Genomic DNA, 9,839 nt, shown 5'->3' on the forward strand with positions numbered 1-9,839 from the left:
AGTGTTCTATCACCCTTTCTCGGGGAGTTTCCTAGCACTCTTTTGAGGAATCTCAGAGTGATGTCTGGATATCGTTGAATCGCATGCTGAAAAAGGAACTATCCTCAGAGAAACCTGCAGAGAAGCCTTCTCAGAAACTTCTTTCTTGTGGGTGAATCAGCCCACAGATGTCCATCATTGTTTCCACTGAGAACTTGCTAGCAGAGTTTTCGCAGAATCTGCAATAGGACACGGTGGCGCTCCAAGACCACAAATAACCTCGTCTTACTAAAATGGGAAGCTTTCTGAGAAACCGCTTTGTGATGTGTGAATTCAACTCACTAAGTGCAGCTGTATTTCGTGGGGCCGTGGCCTAGCCCTTTGTGTGGAATCTGAGAACAGATATTCCCGATCCCTTTGAAAACAATGGGGTCATGGAAACATCCTTCCAATAAAAATGAGAAAGAGCTTTCTGAGAAACTTTCTTTCTGATCTGTGAGTTCATCTCACAGAGTTACCACCTCTGCCCAAAGAAGCAGATGGCTAACACTCTGTTCGTGTAATCTGCAAAATGATATTTGGGAGCCTATTGGGGCCCATGGATAAAGGAATTATCCTCACATAATAACTAAAGAGAAGCTTTCTGAGAAACTGCATTGCCATGTGTGAATGCAACTCACAGAGTTATACGTTTCTCTTCAGTGATCGTTTGTTAGCACAGTTTTCTGGAAATCTGCAATTAGATACTTCATAGCGCAATGAACATTACAGTGACAAGGAATTTCCACAGATGAAAACTAGAAAGAAGCTTTCTTAGAAACTCTTGGTGATGTGTGAATCACTCACAGAGTTAACTTATGTTCGTGGAGCAGTCCATAACACTGTCTTTGGGGAAACTGAGAAGGGCTTCTTTGGATCACATTGAGGCCTACGCTGAGAAAGGAAATTCATCCGTTCAAAACGTGAAGAAGCTTTCTGAGAAACTTCTTTCTGATCTGTGAGTTCATCTCCAGAGTTAAACCTCTGCCTCAAGAAGCAGTTTGCAACACTCTTTCTTGGAATCTGCAAGTGATATTGGGAGCCTATTGGGGCCCATGGTGAAAGGAATTATCCTCACATAATAACTAAGGAAGCTTGTGAGAAACTGCATTGCCAGTGTGAATGCAACTCGAGAGTTACACGTTTCTCTTCAGTGATCAGTTTGTTAGCACAGTTTTCTGGAAATCTGCAATTAGATACTTCATAGCGCAATGACATTACAGTGACAAAGGAAATTTCCACAGATGAAAACTAGAAAGAAGCTTTCTTAGAAACTTCTTGGTGATGTGTGAATTCATCTCACAGAGTTACACTTATGTTTCGTGGAGCAGTCCATTAACACTGTCTTTGGGGAAATCTGAGAAGGGCTTCTTTGGATCACATTGAGGCCTACGCTGATAAAGGAAATTTCATCCGTTCAAAACGTGAAAGAAGCTTTTTGAGAAGTTCTTTCTGATCTGTGAGTTCATCTCACAGAGTTACAACCTCTGCCTTAAGAAGCAGTTTGCTAACACTTTTTTGTGGAATCTTGCAAAGTGATATTTGGGAGCCTATTGAGGCCCATGGTGATAAAGGAATTATCCTCACATAATAACTAAGGAGAAGCTTTCTGAGAAACTGCATTGCCATGTGTGAATGCAACTCACAGAGTTACACGTTCTCTTCAGTGATCAGTTTGTTAGCACAGTTTTCTGGAAATCTGCAATTAGATACTTCACAGCGCAATGAACATTACAGTGACAAAGGAAATTTCCACAGATGAAAACTAGAAAGAAGCTTTCTTAGAAACTTCTGGTGATGTGTGAATTCATCTCACAGAGTTACACTTATGTTTCGTGGAGCAGTCCATTAACACTGTCTTGGGGAAACTGAGAAGGGCTTCTTTGGATCACATTGAGGCCTACGCTGAGAAAGGAAATTTCATCCGTTCAAAACGTGAAAGAAGCTTTCTGAGAAACTTCTTTCTGATCTGTGAGTTCATCTCACAGAGTTACAACCTCTGCCTTAAGAAGCAGTTTGCTAACACTTTTTTGGTGGAATCTGCAAAGTGATATTTGGGAGCCTATTGAGGCCCATGGTGATAAAGGAATTATCCTCACATAATAACTAAAGAGAAGCTTTCTGAGAAACTGCATTGCCATGTGTGAATGCAACTCACAGAGTTACACGTTTCTCTTCAGTGATCAGTTTGTTAGCACAGTTTTCTGGAAATCTGCAATTAGATACTTCATAGCGCAATGAACATTACAGTGACAAAGGAAATTTCCACAGATGAAAACTAGAAAGAAGCTTTCTTAGAAACTTCTTGGTGATGTGTGAATTCATCTCACAGAGTTACACTTATGTTTCGTGGAGCAGTCCATTAACACTGTCTTTGGGGAAACTGAGAAGGGCTTCTTTGGATCACTTTGAGGCCTACGCTGATAAAGGAAATTTCATCCGTTCAAAACGTGAAAGAAGCTTTCTGAGAAACTTCTTTCTGATCTGTGAGTTCATCTCACAGAGTTACAACCTCTGCCTCAAGAAGCAGTTTGCTAACACTCTTTTCTTGGAATCTGCAAAGTGATATTTGGGAGCCTATTGGGGCCCATGGTGATAAAGGAATTATCCTCACATAATAACTAAAGAGAAGCTTTGTGAGAAACTGCATTGCTATGTGTGAATGCAACTCACAGAGTTACGCCAGTGTTTTTTGGGGCCGTTTCGTAGGACTGTTTCCGTGGATTCCGAGAAGTGATATTTCAGATAGCTTTGAAGAATAGAAGGAGAAAACGAATATACTCCAAGAGAAGCGGAACCAAGCTTTCTGCGAAACTGCTTTGTGATATGTGAATTCATTTCACAGTGTTCTATCACCCTTTCTCGGGGGAGTTTCCTAGCACTCATTTTGAGGAATCTCAGATGTGATGTCTTGGATATCGTTGAATCGCATGCTGAATAAGGAACTATCCTCAGAGAAACCTGCAGAGAAGCCTTCTCAGAAACTTCTTTCTTGTGGGTGAATTCAGCCCACAGATGTCCATCATTGTTTCCACTGAGAAACTTGCTAGCAGAGTTTTCGCAGAATCTGCAATAGGACACACGGTGGCGCTCCAAGACCACAAATAACCTCGTCTTACTAAAGTGGGAAGCTTTCTGAGAAAACCGCTTTGTGATGTGTGAATTCAACTCACTAAGTTGCAGCTGTATTTCGTGGGGCCGTGGCCTAGCCCTATTTGTGTGGAATCTGAGAACAGATATTCCCGATCCCTTTGAAAACAATGGGGTCAATGGAAACATCTTCCAATAAAAATGAGAAAGAAGCTTTCTGAGAAACTTCTTTCTGATCTGTGAGTTCATCTCACAGAGTTACCACCTCTGCCCAAAGAAGCAGATGGCTAACACTCTGTTCGTGTAATCTGCAAAATGATATTTGGGAGCCTATTGGGGCCATGGTGATAAAGGCAATATCCTCACATAATAACTAAAGAGAAGCTTTCTGAGAAACTGCATTGCCATGTGTGAATGCAACTCACAGAGTTATACGTTTCTCTTCAGTGATCAGTTTTGTTAGCACAGTTTTCTGGAAATCTGCAATTAGATACTTCATAGCGCAATGAACATTACAGTGACAAAGGAAATTTCCACAGATGAAAACTAGAAAGAAGCTTTCTTAGAAACTTCTTGGTGATGTGTGAATTCATCTCACAGAGTTACACTTATGTTTCGTGGAGCAGTCCATTAACACTGTCTTTGGGGAAACTGAGAAGGGCTTCTTTGGATCACATTGAGGCCTACGCTGAGAAAGGAAATTTCATCCGTTCAAACGTGAAAGAAGCTTTCTGAGAAACTTCTTTCTGATCTGTGAGTTCATCTCACAGAGTTACAACCTCTGCCTCAAGAAGCAGTTTGCTAACACTCTTTTCTTGGAATCTGCAAAGTGATATTTGGGAGCCTATTGAGGCCCATGGTGATAAAGGAATTATCCTCACATAATAACTAAGGAGAAGCTTTGTGAGAAACTGCATTGCCATGTGTGAATGCAACTCACAGAGTTACACGTTTCTCTTCAGTGAACAGTTTGTTAGCACAGTTTTCTGGAAATCTGCAATTAGATACTTCATAGCGCAATGAACATTACAGTGACAAAGGAAATTTCCACAGATGAAAACTAGAAAGAAGCTTTCTTAGAAACTTCTTGGTGATGTGTGAATTCATCTCACAGAGTTACACTATGTTTCGTGGAGCAGTCCATTAACACTGTCTTTGGGGAAACTGAGAAGGGCTTCTTTGGATCACATTGAGGCCTACGCTGATAAAGGAAATTTCATCCGTTCAAACGTGAAAGAAGCTTTCTGAGAACTTCTTTCTGATCTGTGAGTTCATCTCACAGAGTTACAACCTCTGCCTTAAGAAGCAGTTTGCTAACACTTTTTTGGTGGAATCTGCAAAGTGATATTTGGGAGCCTATTGAGGCCCATGGTGATAAAGGAATTATCCTCACATAATAACTAAGGAGAAGCTTTCTGAGAAACTGCATTGCCATGTGTGAATGCAACTCACAGAGTTACACGTTTCTCTTCAGTGATCAGTTTGTTAGCACAGTTTTCTGGAAATCTGCAATTAGATACTTCACAGCGCAATGAACATTACAGTGACAAGGGAAATTTCCACAGATGAAAACTAGAAAGAAGCTTTCTTAGAAACTTCTTGGTGATGTGTGAATTCATCTCACAGAGTTACACTTATGTTTCGTGGAGCAGTCCATTAACACTGTCTTTGGGGAAACTGAGAAGGGCTTCTTTGGATCACATTGAGGCCTACGCTGAGAAAGGAAATTTCATCCGTTCAAAACGTGAAAGAAGCTTTCTGAGAAACTTCTTTCTGATCTGTGAGTTCATCTCACAGAGTTACAACCTCTGCCTTAAGAAGCAGTTTGCTAACACTTTTTTGGTGGAATCTGCAAAGTGATATTTGGGAGCCTATTGAGGCCCATGGTGATAAAGGAATTATCCTCACATAATAACTAAGAGAAGCTTTCTGAGAAACTGCATTGCCATGTGTGAATGCAACTCACAGAGTTACACGTTTCTCTTCAGTGATCAGTTTGTTAGCACAGTTTTCTGGAAATCTGCAATTAGATACTTCATAGCGCAATGAACATTACAGTGACAAAGGAAATTTCCACAGATGAAAACTAGAAAGAAGCTTTCTTAGAAACTTCTTGGTGATGTGTGAATCATCTCACAGAGTTTACACTTATGTTTCGTGGAGCAGTCCATTAACACTGTCTTTGGGGAACTGAGAAGGGCTTCTTTGGATCACTTTGAGGCCTACGCTGATAAAGGAAATTTCATCCGTTCAAAACGTGAAAGAAGCTTTCTGAGAAACTTCTTTCTGATCTGTGAGTTCATCTCACAGAGTTACAACCTCTGCCTCAAGAAGCAGTTTGCTAACACTCTTTTCTTGGCAATCTGCAAAGTGATATTGGGAGCCTATTGGGGCCCATGGTGATAAAGGAATTATCCTCACATAATAACTAAAGAGAAGCTTTGTGAGAAACTGCATTGCTATGTGTGAATGCAACTCACAGAGTTACGCCAGTGTTTTTTGGGGCCGTTTCGTAGGACTGTTTCCGTGGATTTCCGAGAAGTGATATTTCCGATAGCTTTGAAGAATAGAAGGAGAAAACGAATATACTCCAAGAGAAAGCGGAACCAAGCTTTCTGCGAAACTGCTTTGTGATATGTGAATTCATTTCACAGTGTTCTATCACCCTTTCTCGGGGGAGTTTCCTAGCACTCATTTTGAGGAATCTCAGATGTGATGTCTTGGATATCGTTGAATCGCATGCTGAATAAGGAACTATCCTCAGAGAAACCTGCAGAGAAGCCTTCTCAGAAACTTCTTTCTTGTGGGTGAATTCAGCCCACAGATGTCCATCATTGTTTCCACTGAGAAACTTGCTAGCAGAGTTTTCGCAGAATCTGCAATAGGACACACGGTGGCGCTCCAAGACCACAAATAACCTCGTCTTACTAAAGTGGGAAGCTTTCTGAGAAACCGCTTTGTGATGTGTGAATTCAACTCACTAAGGTTGCAGCTGTATTTCGTGGGGCCGTGGCCTAGCCCTATTTGTGTGGAATCTGAGAACAGATATTCCCGATCCCTTTGAAAACAATGGGGTCAATGGAAACATCTTCCAATAAAAATGAGAAAGAAGCTTTCTGAGAAACTTCTTTCTGATCTGTGAGTTCATCTCACAGAGTTACCACCTCTGCCCAAAGAAGCAGATGGCTAACACTCTGTTCGTGTAATCTGCAAAATGATATTTGGGAGCCTATTGGGGCCCATGGTGATAAAGGAATTATCCTCACATAATAACTAAAGAGAAGCTTTCTGAGAAACTGCATTGCCATGTGTGAATGCAACTCACAGAGTTACTACGTTTCTCTTCAGTGATCAGTTTGTTAGCACAGTTTTCTGGGAATCTGCAATTAGATACTTCATAGCGCAATGAACATTACAGTGACAAAGGAAATTTCCACAGATGAAAACTAGAAAGAAGCTTTCTTAGAACTTCTTGGTGATGTGTGAATTCATCTCACAGAGTTACACTTATGTTTCGTGGAGCAGTCCATTAACACTGTCTTTGGGGAAACTGAGAAGGGCTTCTTTGGATCACATTGAGGCCTACGCTGAGAAAGGAAATTTCATCCGTTCAAAACGTGAAAGAAGCTTTTCTGAGAAACTTCTTTCTGATCTGTGAGTTCATCTCACAGAGTTACAACCTCTGCCTTAAGAAGCAGTTTGCTAACACTCTTTTCTGTGGAATCTGCAAAGTGATATTTGGGAGCCTATTGGGCCCATGGTGATAAAGAATTATCCTCACATAATAACTAAGGAGAAGCTTTGTGAGAAACTGCATTGCCATGTGTGAATGCAACTCACAGAGTTACACGTTTCTCTTCAGTGAACAGTTTGTTAGCCCAGTTTTCTGGAAATCTGCAATTAGATACTTCATAGCGCAATGAACATTACAGTGACAAAGGAAATTTCCACAGATGAAAACTAGAAAGAAGCTTTCTTAGAAACTTCTTGGTGATGTGTGAATTCATCTCACAGAGTTACACTTATGTTTCGTGGAGCAGTCCATTAACACTGATTTGGGGAAACTGAGAAGGGCTTCTTTGGATCACATTGAGGCTTACGCTGATAAAGGAAATTTCATCCGTTCAAAACGTGAAAGAAGCTTTTGAGAAACTTCTTTCTGATCTGTGAGTTCATCTCACAGAGTTACAACCTCTGCCTTAAGAAGCAGTTTGCTAACACTTTTTGGTGGAATCTGCAAAGTTGATATTTGGGAGCCTATTGAGGCCCATGGTGATAAAGGAATTATCCTCACATAATAACTAAAGAGAAGCTTTCTGAGAAACTGCATTGCCATGTGTGAATGCAACTCACAGAGTTACACGTTTCTCTTCAGTGATCAGTTTGTTAGCACAGTTTTCTGGAAATCTGCAATTAGATACTTCACAGCGCAATGAACATTACAGTGACAAAGGAAATTTCCACAGATGAAAACTAGAAAGAAGCTTTCTTAGAAACTTCTTGGTGATGTGTGAATTCATCTCACAGAGTTACACTTATGTTTCGTGGAGCAGTCCATTAACACTGTCTTTGGGGAAACTGAGAAGGGCTTCTTTGGATCACATTGAGGCCTACGCTGAAAGGAAATTTCATCCGTTCAAAACGTGAAAGAAGCTTTCTGAGAAACTTCTTTCTGATCTGTGAGTTCATCTCACAGAGTTACAACCTCTGCCTTAAGAAGCAGTTTGCTAACACTTTTTTGGAATCTGCAAAGTGATATTTGGGAGCCTATTGAGGCCCATGGTGATAAAGGAATTATCCTCACATAATAACTAAAGAGAAGCTTTGTGAGAAACTGCATTGCCATGTGTGAATGCAACTCAGAGTTACACGTTTCTCTTCAGTGATCAGTTTGTTAGCACAGTTTTCTGGAAATCTGCAATTAGATACTTCATAGCGCAATGAACATTACAGTGACAAAGGAAATTTCCACAGATGAAAAAGAAAGAAGCTTTCTTAGAAACTTCTTGGTGATGTGTGAATTCATCTCACAGAGTTACACTTATGTTTCGTGGAGCAGTCCATTAACACTGTCTTTGGGGAAACTGAGAAGGGCTTCTTTGGATCACATTGAGGCCTACGCTGATAAAGGAAATTTCATCCGTTCAAAACGTGAAAGAAGCTTTCTGAGAAACTTCTTTCTGATCTGTGAGTTCATCTCACAGAGTTACAACCTCTGCCTCAAGAAGCAGTTTGCTAACACTTTTTGGTGGAATCTGCAAAGTGATATTTGGGAGCCTATTGAGGCCCATGGTGATAAAGGAATTATCCTCACATAATAACTAAAGAGAAGCTTTCTGAGAAACTGCATTGCCATGTGTGAATGCAACTCACAGAGTTACACGTTTCTTCTTCAGTGATCAGTTTGTTAGCACAGTTTTCTGGAAATCTGCAATTAGATACTTCACGCAATGAACATACAGTGACAAAGGAAATCCACAGATGAAAACTAGAAAGAAGCTTTCTTAGAAACTTCTTGGTGATGTGTGAATTCATCTCACAGGTTACACTTATGTTTCGTGGAGCAGTCCATTAACACTGTCTTTGGGGAAACTGAGAAGGGCTTCTTGGATCACATTGAGGCCTACGCTGAAAAGGAAATTTCATCCGTTCAAAACGTGAAAGAAGCTTCTGAGAAACTTCTTTCTGATCTGTGAGTTCATCTCACAGAGTACAACCTCTGCCTTAAGAAGCAGTTGCTAACACTTTTTGGTGGAATCTGCAAAGTGATATTGGGAGCCTATTGAGGCCCATGGATAAGGAATTATCCTCACATAATAACTAAAGAGAAGCTTTCTGAGAAACTGCATTGCCATGTGTGAATGCAACTCACAGAGTTACACGTTTCTCTTCAGTGATCAGTTGTTAGCACAGTTTTCTGGAAATCTGCAATTAGATACTTCATAGCGCAATGAACATTCAGTGACAAAGGAAATTTCCACAGATGAAAACTAGAAAGCTTTCTTAGAAACTTCTTTGATGTGTGAATTCATCTCACAGAGTTACACTTATGTTTCGTGGAGCAGTCCATTAACACTGTCTTTGGGGAAACTGAGAAGGGCTTCTTTGGATCACTTTGGGCCTACGCTGATAAAGGAAATTTCATCCGTTCAAAACGTAAAGAAGCTTTCTGAGAAACTTCTTTCTGATCTGTGAGTTCATCTCACAGAGTTACAACCTCTGCCTCAAGAAGCAGTTTGCTAACACTCTTTTCTTGGAATCTGCAAAGTGATATTTGGGAGCCTATTGGGGCCATGGTGATAAAGGAATTATCCTCACATAATAACTAAAGAGAAGCTTTGTGAGAAAACTGCATTGCTATGTGTGAATGCAACTCACAGAGTTACGCCAGTTTTTGGGGCCGTTTTTTCTTGTAGGACTGTTTCCGTGGATTCCGAGAAGTGATATTTCAGATAGCTTTGAAGAATAGAAGGAGAAAACGAATATACTCCAAGAGAAAGCGGAACCAAGCTTTCTGCGAAACTGCTTTGTGATATGTGAATTCATTTCACAGTGTTCTATCACCCTTTCTCGGGGGAGTTTCCTAGCACTCATTTTGAGGAATCTCAGATGTGATGTCTTGGATATCGTTGAATCGCATGCTGAAAAGGAACTATCCTCAGAGAAACCTGCAGAGAAGCCTTCTCAGAAACTTCTTTCTTGTGGGTGAATCAGCCCACAGATGTCCATCA

This window comes from Rhinopithecus roxellana, chromosome 17 (assembly GCF_007565055.1).
Source record: "Rhinopithecus roxellana isolate Shanxi Qingling chromosome 17, ASM756505v1, whole genome shotgun sequence".
In the NCBI taxonomy this organism is placed as follows: domain Eukaryota; kingdom Metazoa; phylum Chordata; class Mammalia; order Primates; family Cercopithecidae; genus Rhinopithecus; species Rhinopithecus roxellana.